The following is a 14,831-nucleotide window of genomic DNA, read 5'->3' on the forward strand; positions in this document are numbered from 1 at the left end:
ACTACCCCACCTGGGGATCCATCCTATCTGCAGACACCAAACTCACACACTGTTGCTGTTGCCAAGAGGTGCTTGCTGACAGGAGCCTGGTATGGCTGGTCCGTGGGAGGTTCTGCCAGCACCTGACCAGTGCAGATGCTGATGCTTGGTTCCAACCATCAAACCAGGACCATCCATGGAGCAGGGGAGATGGTAGAAAGACTGGAGGAGTGGAGGGCAATTGCAACTCCATAGGAAGAACAATGTTGGCTGGACCACCCAGTACTCCCAGGGGCTAAATGACAAACTAAGGAGAGTACATGGTTCCAGATACTTATGTAGCAGAGGATGGCATTGTCTAACATCAATGGGAGGGGAAGCCCTTGGTCCTGTAGAGGTTTGATGCCCCAGTGTAAGGAGAAGCTGGAGTGGTGTGGCAGGAGTGGGTGGGTAGGGAGAGCACCCAGATAGAGGCAAAGGGGATAGAGGAGAGGGCAGATGCAGAATGGGAGGTTGTGGAGGGGTAATCTGGAAGGGGTTTATCACTTGAGATGTAAACAAGTGGAAAGACTAATAAAAAAAATGTTTGTAACATAAAAAAGACTGTATTGAGGGTATTTTTTTCTGAATTCAGGACTTTTTTATCTTGGAGGTACAACATCATAATAACTTGGTTTAAAGAAAAATAATTCCGAGGTTAGAGTAACGCTCAGGTATTGCTTGTCGCCTTAGTGTGCTAGAGCCCTCAAAGAATAACTGCTGATCTTATACACTGGCTGTAGGCTTTCTGGCACAGTCAGTCACCAGGTTAGTGACATATAAAAGAAAAAAATATATAATAAAAATTAATGTCTTCCTATAAGACCAAATATTTTATAATTCAGTAAATATGTGATCAATAAATTTTACATCATACTTGAATATTCTTGGAAGGACAAGTAAATTTCCTTATTTAAAAGGAAAAGCAGAAAGAGATAAATTATCTGTTTTACAAAACAAAATTTGTCAATGTAGGTTAAATTTATTTTCTATCTTTAAACTATTGTATAAAAACAGTATTAAATATTGTTATAACTGAGTGAGATATTCTGGGTTTTATTTATTTATTTTTTTTTGCAGTGTAAGTTACAAAATACAACTTAAGAAGAGGTCATTTGTCAAGTGTAATAGCAATTTTGTATTCATTTTTCCTTTATTTAGTCAACACAGAGTCTAATGCTAAAAGTAATAACTGGGAATCAGACAAACACAAAACCTCACCCCCATCCTGCCCCCTCCCCTCAGCACACACACCAGTGGAAGAACCACAGGACAAGTGATGTTGGCCAACAGAAAGTTCTCAGTGTGATTCCTCAGAGCCTAAGGGCCCAGACATGGGCTTTCTCAGGGTTGCAATCTGAGTAACTGCAACTCAGGAGCACCGCCAGATTCATCTGACCTTTGGAATGTCACAATTGTCCTTCCTTAGAGTCTTTATGCAAACTGTCCCCAGATCTGACACCTTGAAAACCACAGGACATTCCATATTATGCTTCTTGGGAACATATGCTTTACTTCTTAATAAATGACTTAGAACAATAACCTTTTAACTCCATATCACTGTTTTATGACAGATAAATTTTGGCTTTGTGTTTGTGGGAAGGTGTGTTTTGAATTTTCTTTTACTTTTTAATTAATTTATTTTTTACACTTCATATTCCATTCCTTGTACCCACATCCACCCTCTCCGACTGCCCCACATCCCACACCTCCTCCCCATCCTCCTTGTCTCCACGTGGATGCCCTCAGCCCCCACCCCACCTGACTCCCTGGGGCCTCCAGTCTCTTAAGGGTTAGGCGCATCATCTCTGAATGAACACAGACCCAGAAGTCCTCTACTGTAGGTATGTTAGGAGCCTCATATCAGCTGGTATATACTGTCTGTTTGGTGGTCCAGTGTTTGAGAGATCTTGGGGATCCAGATTAATTGAGACTGCTGGTCCTCCAATAGGATCACCCTCCTCCTCAGCTTCTTCCAGCTTTTCCCTAATTCAAGAACAAGGATCAGCTGTTTCTGTCCATTGGTTGGGTGCAAATATCTGCATCTGACTCTTTCAACTGCTTGTTGGGTCTTCTGGAGTGCAGTCATGCTAGGTCCTTTTTTTTGTGAGTGCTCCATAGACTCGGTAATAGTGTCAGGCCTTGGGACCTCCCCTTGAGCTGGATCCCACTTTGGGTCTGTCTCTGGACCTTCTTTTCCTCAGGCTCCGCTTCATTTCCATCCCTGCAATTCTTTCAGACAGAAACAATTATGGGTCAGAGATGTGACTGTGGGTTGACAACCCCATCTCTCACTTGATGCCCTGTCTTCCTCCTGGAGGTGGGCTGAATAAGTTCCCTCTCCCTACTGTCTGGCATTTCTCTATCCCAAGTGGGACTAAGGCGTTCTCACTTGGGCACTTCAGCTTGTTGACCTTTTTGAGTTCTGTCGACTGTATCTTGAGTACTCTATACTTTTTTTGGCTAATATATACTTACTAGTGAGTACATGCATGCATACAGGCAAATGGATGGAACTAGGAAATATCATCCTGAGTGAGGTAACTCAGACCCAAAAGGACATGCATGCTATGTACTCAAAATTTGTATTAGATGTCTCTTTTTCAGAATTAGTAGACCAATTAAGAATTTAAAAATTATTTATTTACAAATTAATCTGTATTTCTCATGTGTCTCCCAAAATTCAAGCTGAAGCAACTGTTCAATGTTTAAACACTATGAAATGCATGAAACACAGCAACTTTGATAAGCCTAAATAATGTTTTAATAGACATAGTTACTAAGAAAGAAATTACTTCCCAATGAGAGTATTTCAGAGAATAAATGGATAAAGTATTGCATGACTATCAACTCTCCAAGTGGCTAGAAGTAATTTTCTAAAAAGAACTGTCTACTGTAGGAGAAAATGTAACCAATGAGTTATTTTCTTTACTAACATTATTTCTGCAGTTAAGATTTCTTTGTCAAGAAGCCACTTTTAGGAAAACTCAAACTTGAGCCAAAGAAAATTCTTTAGTTTAATTATTTCAGACTATATCACAAATATGAGGATAATATATTTATCTTGATTTTCACCATACTTAGTAGAGTATTCTTTAAGATAATAAAAAAATAATATTACCTAGGGGAAAAGCACACCAGCTCTTTGCCCAATACCAAATGTTCAGTGCTGGAAACACACATACAAGTGATATTATATTGAGCAGGTTGTACTTAGAAATTTATTTAGGAATATATGTTTGCATATACTATATATAATAATGAATGTATATAACAATTCATGAGGATGAGCATATGGGATGGTTTGATAGAAATACATAGGGAAATTGTCTACTTATATTCTCAAAAATAAAATAAATAATTTTTAAAAGTAAAGGGCAAAACAATGGCAACAAATTATGGTAGTTGAAGTCCATATGCTTGGAGCAAGGTTTTTCTATAGATGAGTGATGACTGATGTTTCAATACAAGGATTAGAAGTGTGTATAAAATGCTTTGAACACTAGTATATAATACAGAAATGGGTGACTAGTTTCCTTCTTTCTTTCTTTCTTTCTTTCTTTCTTTCTTTCTTTCTTTCTTTCTTTCTCGCTTTCTTTTTTAGCTGCAGAAAGAACTTAGAAGATAATAATTTGTTATGGGTAACAAAATTAACAGTTCTATAATACATGATCAAAATGCACATGTTATCTTCAAGATTATTCAGTATGTATGGGAACTGTCCATTTTCCTTGGTTGTGAAAGACTCATTTCACAATATCACCAGCTGTGTGAGCTGGGTTGAATCCTAGTATTTGTGGCATTCATTTGACTGTTACAGGTAGTTCTATCTTGTGTTATGGTCACAGACTGAGATCACAGGCCATTACCTTTGCTAAGGAATCCAGGTGAAAACTTTGTGGCTTATGGTTTTATTCTTAAATCTCAAGCACATTTTTGTTTTTGCCCATTCTGAACTTAAAAAAAAAAAGAAAAAGAAAAAAAGAAAAAGAAAAAAAAATTCCAAATAAGCACATTGGCCAAATATTGTTTTCTTCTTCTAGGGGTGAAAGGTTAAGTTTTCAGGGATGCTAAAGAAGAAAAACTGTCTGGTTCAAAACTTAAACAGGACTATTAAGTTTTAAGGACTTTGACAGCTCGTGAGCAAGAGCAGAAAGTGTGACAAGCTTTTCTGCAATATATATGTTGTGTAGAAAAGGAGAAATGAGTGCTGAGAGGCTGGAACATTCAAAGATGGTAAAATGCTTCTTACCAGATACCACAGTTTCATGCTAATCTGGTACCCTAAGTTCATAAGAAAATTCTATAAGCTGCTTTAAATTATAATCAAAAACAGCAGTTCCAAAAGTATATTCCTCCATCTCAATACTGTGGCAAAGGAACAATAAACTCAGAATTATATCATGTTCTCTGCCAAGATTAGATTAGCTCATAAAGAGTTTCAGAACCCTGATCCACTACTGGCTTGGCAGAACAGTGTGGATAGGGTGGTACATTAACATTTTCATTAAAGTCTACCTTTGTAGGGGAATCCAGTATCCAATAGAAGAGCTTTTAACTCAACTGTTGGGTCTTGTTTTCAAAACCGTTAGGTTTGTAATTGTAAAAAATTCAAAACCATGAATAATAAACTTTATCATCTGAATTTGCTATGCTTTGAAAAAGAAATAGATGAAAATGAAAAAAAATTCACTCAACAAGTATTTTCTTAGTTTTATTAGCATAGAAACAGTGGTTACAGATAAACCACAAATGTATTTCATCTTGTAAAATTTCCACTTTGCTCATTTTTAAAATATTTATAACTATAATTCTTAATATGATTATAACCAGAAATTCCATCTAGGTTGAAATATATTATACTTTTAGCTCAGCCCAATTTGAAACACAAGAAGTAAATAAAGGCTTAGACATCATATTTTCAGGGGGCCAAAGAATGAAGGGACTTTTTAAAAATTTAATGTTTTATTTAACTTATTCTGCACCTTGATCACTGTCCCCTCCTAGTCAACCCCTCCCACAATCCTTCCTCTATTCCCATCCCCTTTTTCTCTTATAGGGTGGGAGGCCCCCGTGGCCCTTATTCTGGTACCTCAAGTCTCTGCAAGGCCTTTACTTCTTCTCCCACTGAGTCCAGACAAGGAAGCCTAGCTAATAGAACACATCCCACATACAAGCTACAGCTTTTCAGCTAACCCCCTTTCCAGTTACTCAGGACTAATATGATGGTCAAGCTACATATCTTCTACATATGAGCACCAAGGCCTAGGTCCAGCCTGTGTATTTTCTTGGGTTGGTGGTTCAGACTCTGAGAGCCCCAGGGGTCCAAGTCAGTTGACTCTGTTGGTCTTCCTGACTGGACATTTTTACCACTTAATGGTAGCACAAAAGTTGTAAATGTAAATATTTCCTCAGATGAGCACAAGGAAAAGACACTCATCATGGAAACAACACGGGCCTATCAAAGTCTGTCTGTGGTGGAGTCAAAGAAAGCAAAACCGCATGAATATGTGACTGTGTTTAACCATAAACTGAAGTCATTTTAAATTAGAGAGATAGAGAATACAAACTAAATCCCTTTATTTTTATGACTGAATAAAAAGATTCTTCTTCTCAGGTTCCAGGCTCCCAACCCTCTGATTTGTGTAGACATACAAGTCTCATGACATGGAGAGATAGTGATTTTAAGGGATCTACAAGTGGCAGTCATGTTTTTGCATACCTGTGGGCATTCTTTGTCATACATGTACAATTTGAATAACCCAGAAGAGGCTCAGCAACACAGAGAGTAAATTCTAAAAGAGTGTCAGCAGCTTTACTTCTTCAAACTGTTCATGGTTTTCCTTATTCATATAACTTAATCGGAACACATTTCAGCATTGCCCGAACCAAGGCATAGTAATGAACTTGGGCATTCAAAGCCTAACCAAAATCCAGTTCTATTATTGGAGTTGGGGAGTCAAGCTCTTTGAAGTCTAAAAAATGCCAGCATGTTTGAGAAGTTAAAATTGGAACATGTATAGTTTGGCTACAGTTTGCGATATTTTTAATTTCCAAATCCTAACAAAATGCATATGCCATAAAAAGATAAATTCTATGTATGTATTTCTGGTTTTACATCGAAATACTCTGTTAAGTGGCTTAAGTCAACATTTTTGGACACAGTTTCTTGGGCTCTCCTAAGACACCACAATGAAAGGTCAATGAGCACTGTAGTTTGATTTGAAATCATAAGAGACCTGAGTCTACAAAAGTGGTGTGTAACTGAATACAGAGCTCTATTGTCCTGTTGTTATTGTCAATGTTGTTTTGGGGTAGGGTTTTTTTACATAAATCCAGAAGGCTCTTGATCTTGTACTGGAATATAAGGCTTGTGATGCCCTACATAGACCAGGAGTATTTTCATGATTTTTAATATTAAAAATAATATTTTTTGTCAAATGTTTTTCACACAATACATTTCATTCATTTGCCTCCCATACCTCTTCCCAGTTGCTCCCACCTCCCTCCTTACCCAACTTGTTCTTTTTCGGTCCTTCATAAACAAGCAAAATGCTAATAACAAAAAACAAAAGCAACAAAAATTATAAAACAAACAACTAAAACATAACCTTAAAAATGAAAACATGCAAAAGACCAATAAGGGGGAAATAAGCCAAAACAAAGCAAAACATAAGTTCTCATATACTACTGAGTTTAGTTTTTATTGGCTTGAGGAACATCTGTTGTGACAATGGTCACCCACTGTTCACAGAGGTGGTTTGGCCGATCTTGTTGGCTAAGCTGGTGTCCCCTTCATCCTCCAAGTTTCATCTATATCCATCTAGAAGCTATTTATGCAAAGTTGAAAAGGCCCTCCTACCCCCCAAACAGGACAGGTCTGCAGTTAAGGTAGAGGAGTAGCTGTACTCCCCTGCTAGTACTTCCAGACAAGCTCTCAAAGGTGAACTTTATGACAGAAGAAACTCTGTTTTAGTTCCCTGTCTTATGACTTTCTACACAACCCAGCTCACAGTAAGGGATTTGGCATCCTTCAAAGTCAGTAAAGTCATAATAAATAAACAAACAAGGGAGGATGGGGAGTGGAGCTCCTTTGATAGAGTACTTGCAAACATTTACTAGACCCTGGGTTCCAATCACAGCATTGTATAAATTAGGTGTGGGAGCTCCGGGCTTGCTTGTAATCCTCGCACTTGGGAGATATGAGAAGGAGGATCAGAAGTTCATGGGCAACCTTGGCTGCATAATGTGCTCATGATCTACCCGGACTATATGAGAACTTATCTCTAAATAAATAAATAAATAAATAAATAAATGGATAGAGCTTTCCTAATTTAATTTTGAAAGTTACATCCTGTACTTTATGCCATTTCCTGTTATAAATGACTTATAAAATTATAAGTGGCACAAATACAAATAGGCAGGCAGCATGAGCCCATCAGGGCAATGGAAAAGCAAAGCTTTTGCTGAGCAACTCACTCTTAAATTGTTCATGACAATCCTACTCTAACATTGTCAGCTTACAATAAGTGGCTATTGTGCCTACTTATGACTTGGCTGTCCCCATAAAGTGTAATCATGATGGGCATCTCCAGCTACATAAACACTAATAATTCCAGCTTCAGTTCCCCCATCAATACCATGGCTCCACAGGGGAAAGAAAAAGATGAAGTTGGAATGATGCTGCAGGTAACACAGAGACTTTACCTAGAAATATATACTTATGTATTATACAGTACATATATTATGATTTTTCTAGTATGACTTACCATAGCATAGACTTAAATAAGGCTTGGAGCCAGAAAGATGGCTCAATGAGCAAAAGTATTGATGCACAGACCTGACAACCTGAGTTTTTTTATTATTTTATTATTTGTTATTGTTACACAGGGCAATAATAGAGATAACTAACTCCTGAAAACTGTCCTATGACTTCCACATGCATACCACAGCATATGTGCCTGCACTTACACATACATACAGAGTTAAAACAAATATTTTTTAAAAGGCCAGACATATTCAAAAGACATTAGCTAGATTTATGGCCAAAAAAAACAGGTCTATTTGTATCATAGATAGAAGCTATTTTAGAGTCTTATAGAAATAAGTCACCCTTCCATTTCATAGGTTGACTTGGAGAAATATATTTAATCATAGAAATACTAGGTTCAGAGCTTGGTCAAACCTAAGAGAGTCTATAGTTAATCCTTAAAGTAATGTGTGAATAACAGTGCTCACAGAAAAATATTTCTTTCACCTGCAAAATATATTCACTACTTCCACATTCAAAAGTTTCCAAGTCTTATTTAATAATAGTATCAGACACAGACGTGATTATGTGCTTTTATATCAAACATGGTGGTATATCTTCTTATTTAGGGAACTAAGAATTTAAAGAGAGACAAATGGAGGAACATGAAGATGGGGGTGGGGATATTGAGAGAGTAGATCAATTGTTACTTTATACATATATCACACAGTTGTGAAATAGAGACAAGATAATAACCATTTAAAGTAAGCAAAACTGTCTTGTAACCCACTAACATCATTATTTCTCAGTGAACATAATTTCAAATCTCTGATATGTATGTGTTATGTACTTGGGAAAGTCAGGATTCTCCTTGATTGAGGCTTAGTTCTGCTTTCTGAGAATGGTTTTAATTTTTCCATGGCTATTATGGCAATTCTTGGGATGAATTGCTTAGTTTTATGAACTTGTTCAGTTCTTAAGAGTGTTTTAGAGAATGTACCAACAGTGGCAGTAGCAAAGTAGCTTTTTGATCCAAATATGTCTTCATCCACCTGCAAGAATCAAGGATGAATAAATTATTTTATATATTAAACAACTTCAATAGCTTTATCTTTCCCCTAAAATACCTCTTCGAGTTGTGTGCTTGGTTACAATTGAGCAGATTTACAAAAGTTAAGTATTTGGTGTTATAATTCATTTGACTTTCATCAACTACTGTAGATTTTGAAGTCACAAATTGAGTGAGATTGTTGAGGACTGACTTGGTTCATCCAGGATCTAATGAGATGCTTCCTAAAAGTCCCAGGGTCCTCTGAGAGGATGTAGCAGGAACCACATGGATTCTTTCAAACTCGTTAACAAAGGAGAGCAAGGTTGTGCTTTGATCTGTTCTGTATCTTTAAGTCATATCTTAATGACCTTGGAGTCTGTCTTTGTCTTTTCTGAAAGGCCATATCTTAATTTGATAATGTTTCCTGAATGGAAAGATTAGAGAGGCAGAAGAATTTTTTAAAAGAAATTTTTATACCACAGCACATTTTGAATGCCTCCTATTGCTTCCTCATTCTTCTTACTAACTGGGTAGCCTCTTTCTGACCTCACCTCTCTCTTTTATTGCTTTATTCAATCCATCTAAATGGAGTTCGATCCCTACTTCTGTACTCTTCCTGGAACCCATCTTACCCAATCCATGGGTTAATTAAATTCTATGACCACCCTCAAGGTAATCACATGTGACAGTTTAACGAAATAGATTCCATAACTACATTGTGTGAGCTACCATTTTGTAAGCTTCCTATATCAACCCTATTCCACTCTAAAATTAATGCTTCAGATTTTAGAGAGGTTTGTTTTTCATTATTGACATTCTACCTTAAATCCAGTATTTATATTAAATACATTTTGTTATTAAAAAAACAAAAATTAAATGGCATGTCAAAATACAGACTTCCTTCTCAAACATCTTACTTAGAAACTGGATGCCTCTACATTAGTCAGCTGGGCCCAGGTACATAACTCTGGTACTCTTGGGTCCAGAAGAGCTCAAGAGCATCTCTACTCAATAAGTTTTAAAACATCCTGTGACCTGCAAGCTGAGGTAACACATGGAATATTCTCTTCAATAGCAAAATTGCAAAAGACACACTCATGCTATCCATACTAGCATATATCAGTCCACTTGTAGTCAAAAGGAGCTTTACTTTTAATATTTTTCTCATGAGATATGAGGCTCAGCCTATAGCCCATTGTAAACTACTACTCTTGAGTTTCCTGCCTCAGCCTCAAAAGTGCTAAGATAATAGGCAGTGTCTAAAAGCTCTTCCTCTTTAGTATACAATCAGCTAAATCAAGAAATCTCAGTGTACACAGCCAGAGTCTTGGGACATTGACAGATACTGTTTGGTGATGGGAACTGCAAATTTATCTGGAGAAAATTATCACTTGGGGATGAAATGAGATTTCTTTGCTCTCCTATCTAAAAGTGGTACATTATACATTCAGAGTATCTGTGAATATCACTAAGGTATGCAGGGTACAACTGAAGTCAAAGTTTTTGTCATGTTAAGTTTAAGAACTTGACCTGTGTGACACTGGTACACAGCTATAGCCATTTTCCAGTGGATAAAACATGAAGACAGCAGAAAACATTTAGTGCCTTGTCAAACATATTGGTTCATGAAAGCAAATTGCATAAAATAAGTCACCGGAGGAAGCTAATCAGAGCATTGGCATATAAATAAAAGACTTTCAGATGTTTTAGTATCTTTCCAAATGAGAAAATAAAGCTGAGACATAAAATAGCAACAGAATGTACAGAAACATCAGAAAGGTTGAAACCTAATGCTACACCATTTAGTTGAGTGTTGATATTTCCATGCTAGGTGTACATGAAGCAATCGCATTTGTATGTGGCTTGCTTGTACCTAAACATAGACCATAGAGCATTGCTTTCTTCAGTATTGTCTTCCTTCTAGACCAGTTTATTAAGCATAAAACTTTGTCCATCATGTTCCATGAGAAAATTCAAATGGCAATATTCTCTACTATTTACATCTAAGTTCTTAAAACTGATAAGTTTGAAAGAGGAATAATATAATTTATAAAGAAAAATAGCCTGTAAATGATTTTATAGTCTATGTCATTTACAGAAGAGATAACAAAAATATAATAATAATAATAATAATAATATAATAATAATAATAATAATAATGATAATGATAATAATAATAATAATAATAAACCACATTATAAAACTAATTTCCCAAGCTTATCCCAACAGCTTTGACTCAGTGGCCAGAACTTAGATGAGAAAGGGAAGTGTTTGGTTTTGGACACTGGACAAGGGACTGAGATGCATATTTTAAGTACCAAAGCAGACCTGGCTTCCAGGTTATTCACCATCCCTCAGTCCCTACCTGTCATACTCTGCTTCCAACCCTGAACTTTCCAGCCCAGAGGATGGGCTATCCCTCTCCAAGAGACTCATCCCTTTATAAACCAGATATTTTGGTCTTCTTTTTTTCTCTTACGACAAGTGCTCTATTCTCTCTTTCTCTTTCCCTCCCCCCTGTTCCCATGATGATTTCCCTGGCCTTGGTCCTTGGGCCAGTGTACTTGCCCAAGTGCATTTTCTCAATAAGCCTGCCTTTAATATAATCTAAGATGGCTTAAATTGGCTCTTTCTACTGACAGCAGAGAAATAACCTATCAGAAACAATCATAAGAAATATTAGCTGCTGCCTTGACCTGAGCATAGTCCTTGAAAGCTGGCTGGGGCTGCCTGAGAATGAAGAAATAACAGACACTGAGGAAATGGCAGGTGTACTTACAGAAAAGCTGGGGTTGGATGGTGACTGTGCTTATGGAGATGGAAGACACCTACAATGCCACCTGGAAACCAAGCACGTTTATTAGGACAGCCCAAGAAAGGGGCAGGGGTTAGCTAGTCTCAGTAAGAGGTCTCTGCAGTCTCGGGTTGCACTCATCCAGGGAGAGGGGGCTGTCATTTTTAGTTTTTGCATACACTGTAAACATCAGCATACTGACAAAGGAAAGCTTTGCCAATTTCCAGGAGTGTAAGCTATTGGGATCCTCTGCACAGGTGTGTTCAAATATATATGCAGGACACCATTTGGTCCCACACAATCTGCTCCCCAGAGAAGAGTGACCAAAGATGCATTAGAATTCTATAAATAGAAGAGATGCAATTAGACTCTAGCCCATTAAGAACAATTGGATTCTTTCCCATAAGTATAGTAAAAATCAGAAAGACTAAGTACTTCTAAAGAATACTACACATTAGTTTACTTAACATTTTTTACTATTTTATTCAATTTTTATATTATACCATTTTCTTTTTTACAATTTTAATTTAAATATAATTACAGTACATACCCCTTCCCTTCCTTCTTTCCAACACCTCACATTTGCTTACTCCAACTATCCAGGGCTAGTCTCCTCATGACTCCTGACTCTCAAAATTGATGGCCTCCTTCTCTATGATTATTACCCTTACATCTGTGAAAGGGTAATACATACAAGAACAAAGAAAAATACAATCTACTGAGTCCATTTTTGTTGTTTGTGTGTATATGATTCCAGGGCTCGCTAACAAGCTAATTCTTCCTCCCTCTTTAGTCATTTCTTGCTTGTAGTTCTTTGTCTAGGAATAGGATCCCATAAGATTTTTCCCCCTTCCCCATTAGCATGTTTTTTTATTTGATCATTTCACTGTTGAGAACTTGTTTATGCAGCCTTTAAAAATTGGCTAGTCATATGACAAAATTCTTGGCATGCTGCTTCTTACAAGCTTTCTGTCCCCTTGCCCATGATGAAATGGTATAATGTAGATGTTTCCACTGAGGTTGGGCACTTGAACAATCCTCTAATCTCTGCATTGTGCCCAGTTGTGTTTTTCTGTTATGGTCTCCATTTGCTGTCGAGAGAAGCTTCTTCGATGAGGGAAGGTAGCTATACTTACCTATGGCTATAAGGAAAATATAGTAAGAAATTATGCTGGCAATCAAAATGGCAGTAGTAGATTCACTTCTAGCATTCATGAACTTAATAACCCTGGATAGTTGGCTATGCTTCTTCTACCAGGCATATCTTTATTCCTGGTGAGTAGACATTTCATCCATATAAACAGCTGTTGGTTACCACTAACATGTGAGTACCACTATTGTACCTATAATTGCTATGCTATTGCTGGGATTCATAGATGTCACAGCAGGGTAGGTTATTAATTGTTGCCTGCCCTTGGCAGCTTGTATAGTACTTTCTGGTATTGTGGAAGCTAGACCACAGGAATTACGCATTCAGCTTGGATCCAGCTCTAATAATTTCAGTCCTGTGTTCTCAGTGTGCAGTGTCTTCAGGAGGATGGAATTACCTTCAGCCTCTGAGAGGCATCTAAGGGCAATAGCAGTACTCAATATTATTTTAGGAGTAATAACTACTCTGATCAACTTCTTGAGAGGTTTCTCATGACTGGCACTAGGGTAGGGGTGTTTTTAGTCTATGCTTCATGTGAGAAGCATTGTCAGCCCAAGGGGCATAATTTTCTGAGGCCTCATAGCACCTATATCATGCTATTTCCTTCTCAAGCACCTCCACCACGGGTCCTTTTTTCTTTCTAGTTTCTGTGGTTACTCCATATTGTACACTCACATCTGAAGACTGGGAGCTAGAACATCCAGAAAACAAAGAACATATGATGTTTATATTTCTAGGTCTAGGTTACTTCTTCAATATAATCTTTTCTAGGTTAATTTATCTGAAATTTCATTATTTGATTTTTTAACAATAAATAATAAATATACCATAGTAAATATGTATCATATTTTCATTTTCCATTTATCTGTTGAAGAACAATCAGATTGTTTCCTTTTCCTAGCTAGTGTAAATAGGACAGCTACAAACAATGCTGAGAGAGTGTATGTGAAGCAGGACATTGAGTTCTTTGGGCATATGCCAACGGGGTAGTGTATCTGGGTTACATGGTAAATTTATTTTTAGTTTTTCTCCTTGTTTGTTTGTTTTGCTTCTTACCATTCACCACACCAATTTCCAAAATGGCTATACCAGTGTGCATGCCTGGCAACAGTAAGTGGGGTTTTCCCCCTTCAGAGGACCAAGTACCTCAGCTGCAATCTTCATCAGCCATTTACCTTAGACAATCCAATAGGGATGAGATAAACATCTTCAAGTTGTTAAATGCACCTCTCTTTAATTATATGAATAATAAACACTTTTTGAGGTGTTTTTTAGTCATTTTGTTTATTCTATTGAGAACTTTCTGTTTAGATCCCTTGCTTATTTTTAAATGGATTGTTACCATGACTCTTTTTTTTTTTTTCACTTTGTATTTTCTGGATATTAATTTACTGCCATACGTGTAGCCAGAAAAGATTCCTTCCCATTTTGTTGATTTCTTCACTCAGTTGATTGTTTCTTTACAACAAAATTTAGAAGCCTTCTTTCCCTCTTTCTTCCTCTCTTTCTTTCTTCCTTTATTTATTTTCCACACAATTTTGAGCACTTCCCCCTCTGCCAACTACTCCAAGATCTCATTCTTTGACTTTGTTTTTTGTTTTTTTCGTTTGTGTCTTAGTATTTCATTGTTGTGATGGGACAATATGACGAAAGCAACCAAGGAACGCATTTAATTGAAACTGGCTTACAGTTGCAGACGTTTAGTCTATTATCATCATAGTGGGAGTATGTCAGCATATATGCAGGCATGGTGCTGGAGGTTCTAAGAGTTTTACATTTTGATCTTAAGGCAACCAAAAGACTCTTCTGCAAGCAACCAGCTAGCAGGAGCATCTAAATCACACTGGCCAAACTTGAGCATATATAAGATACCTAAAAGCCCTGCCTCCACAGTCACACACCTCCTCCATTGAGGCCACAATTCCTAATAGTGCCACTTCCCATGGGCCAAACATATTCAAAGCACCGCAGTTTGTTTTTACTTTCATTTTTGTATGTTTTTTTCTGAGCTGTTTTAGTTTTATTTCATCCCATGGTCAATATGGGAGTCTTAATTCCTGCATATATA

The 14,831-nt window shown here is 37.1% G+C and overlaps 1 non-coding gene across 1 annotated transcript; it reads left to right on the forward strand.

Moving 5' to 3' along the window:
* Window positions 1-669: 669 nt before the first annotated feature.
* On the forward strand, window positions 670-799 carry LOC116087873. The gene has a single exon (XR_004117663.1). It is a non-coding gene; the product is annotated as a small nucleolar RNA SNORA3/SNORA45 family (small nucleolar RNA).
* The last annotated feature ends 14,032 nt before the right edge of the window (window positions 800-14,831 follow it).

The sequence above is a fragment of the Mastomys coucha genome, unplaced genomic scaffold (genome assembly GCF_008632895.1).
Source record: "Mastomys coucha isolate ucsf_1 unplaced genomic scaffold, UCSF_Mcou_1 pScaffold13, whole genome shotgun sequence".
NCBI classification, from domain to species: domain Eukaryota; kingdom Metazoa; phylum Chordata; class Mammalia; order Rodentia; family Muridae; genus Mastomys; species Mastomys coucha.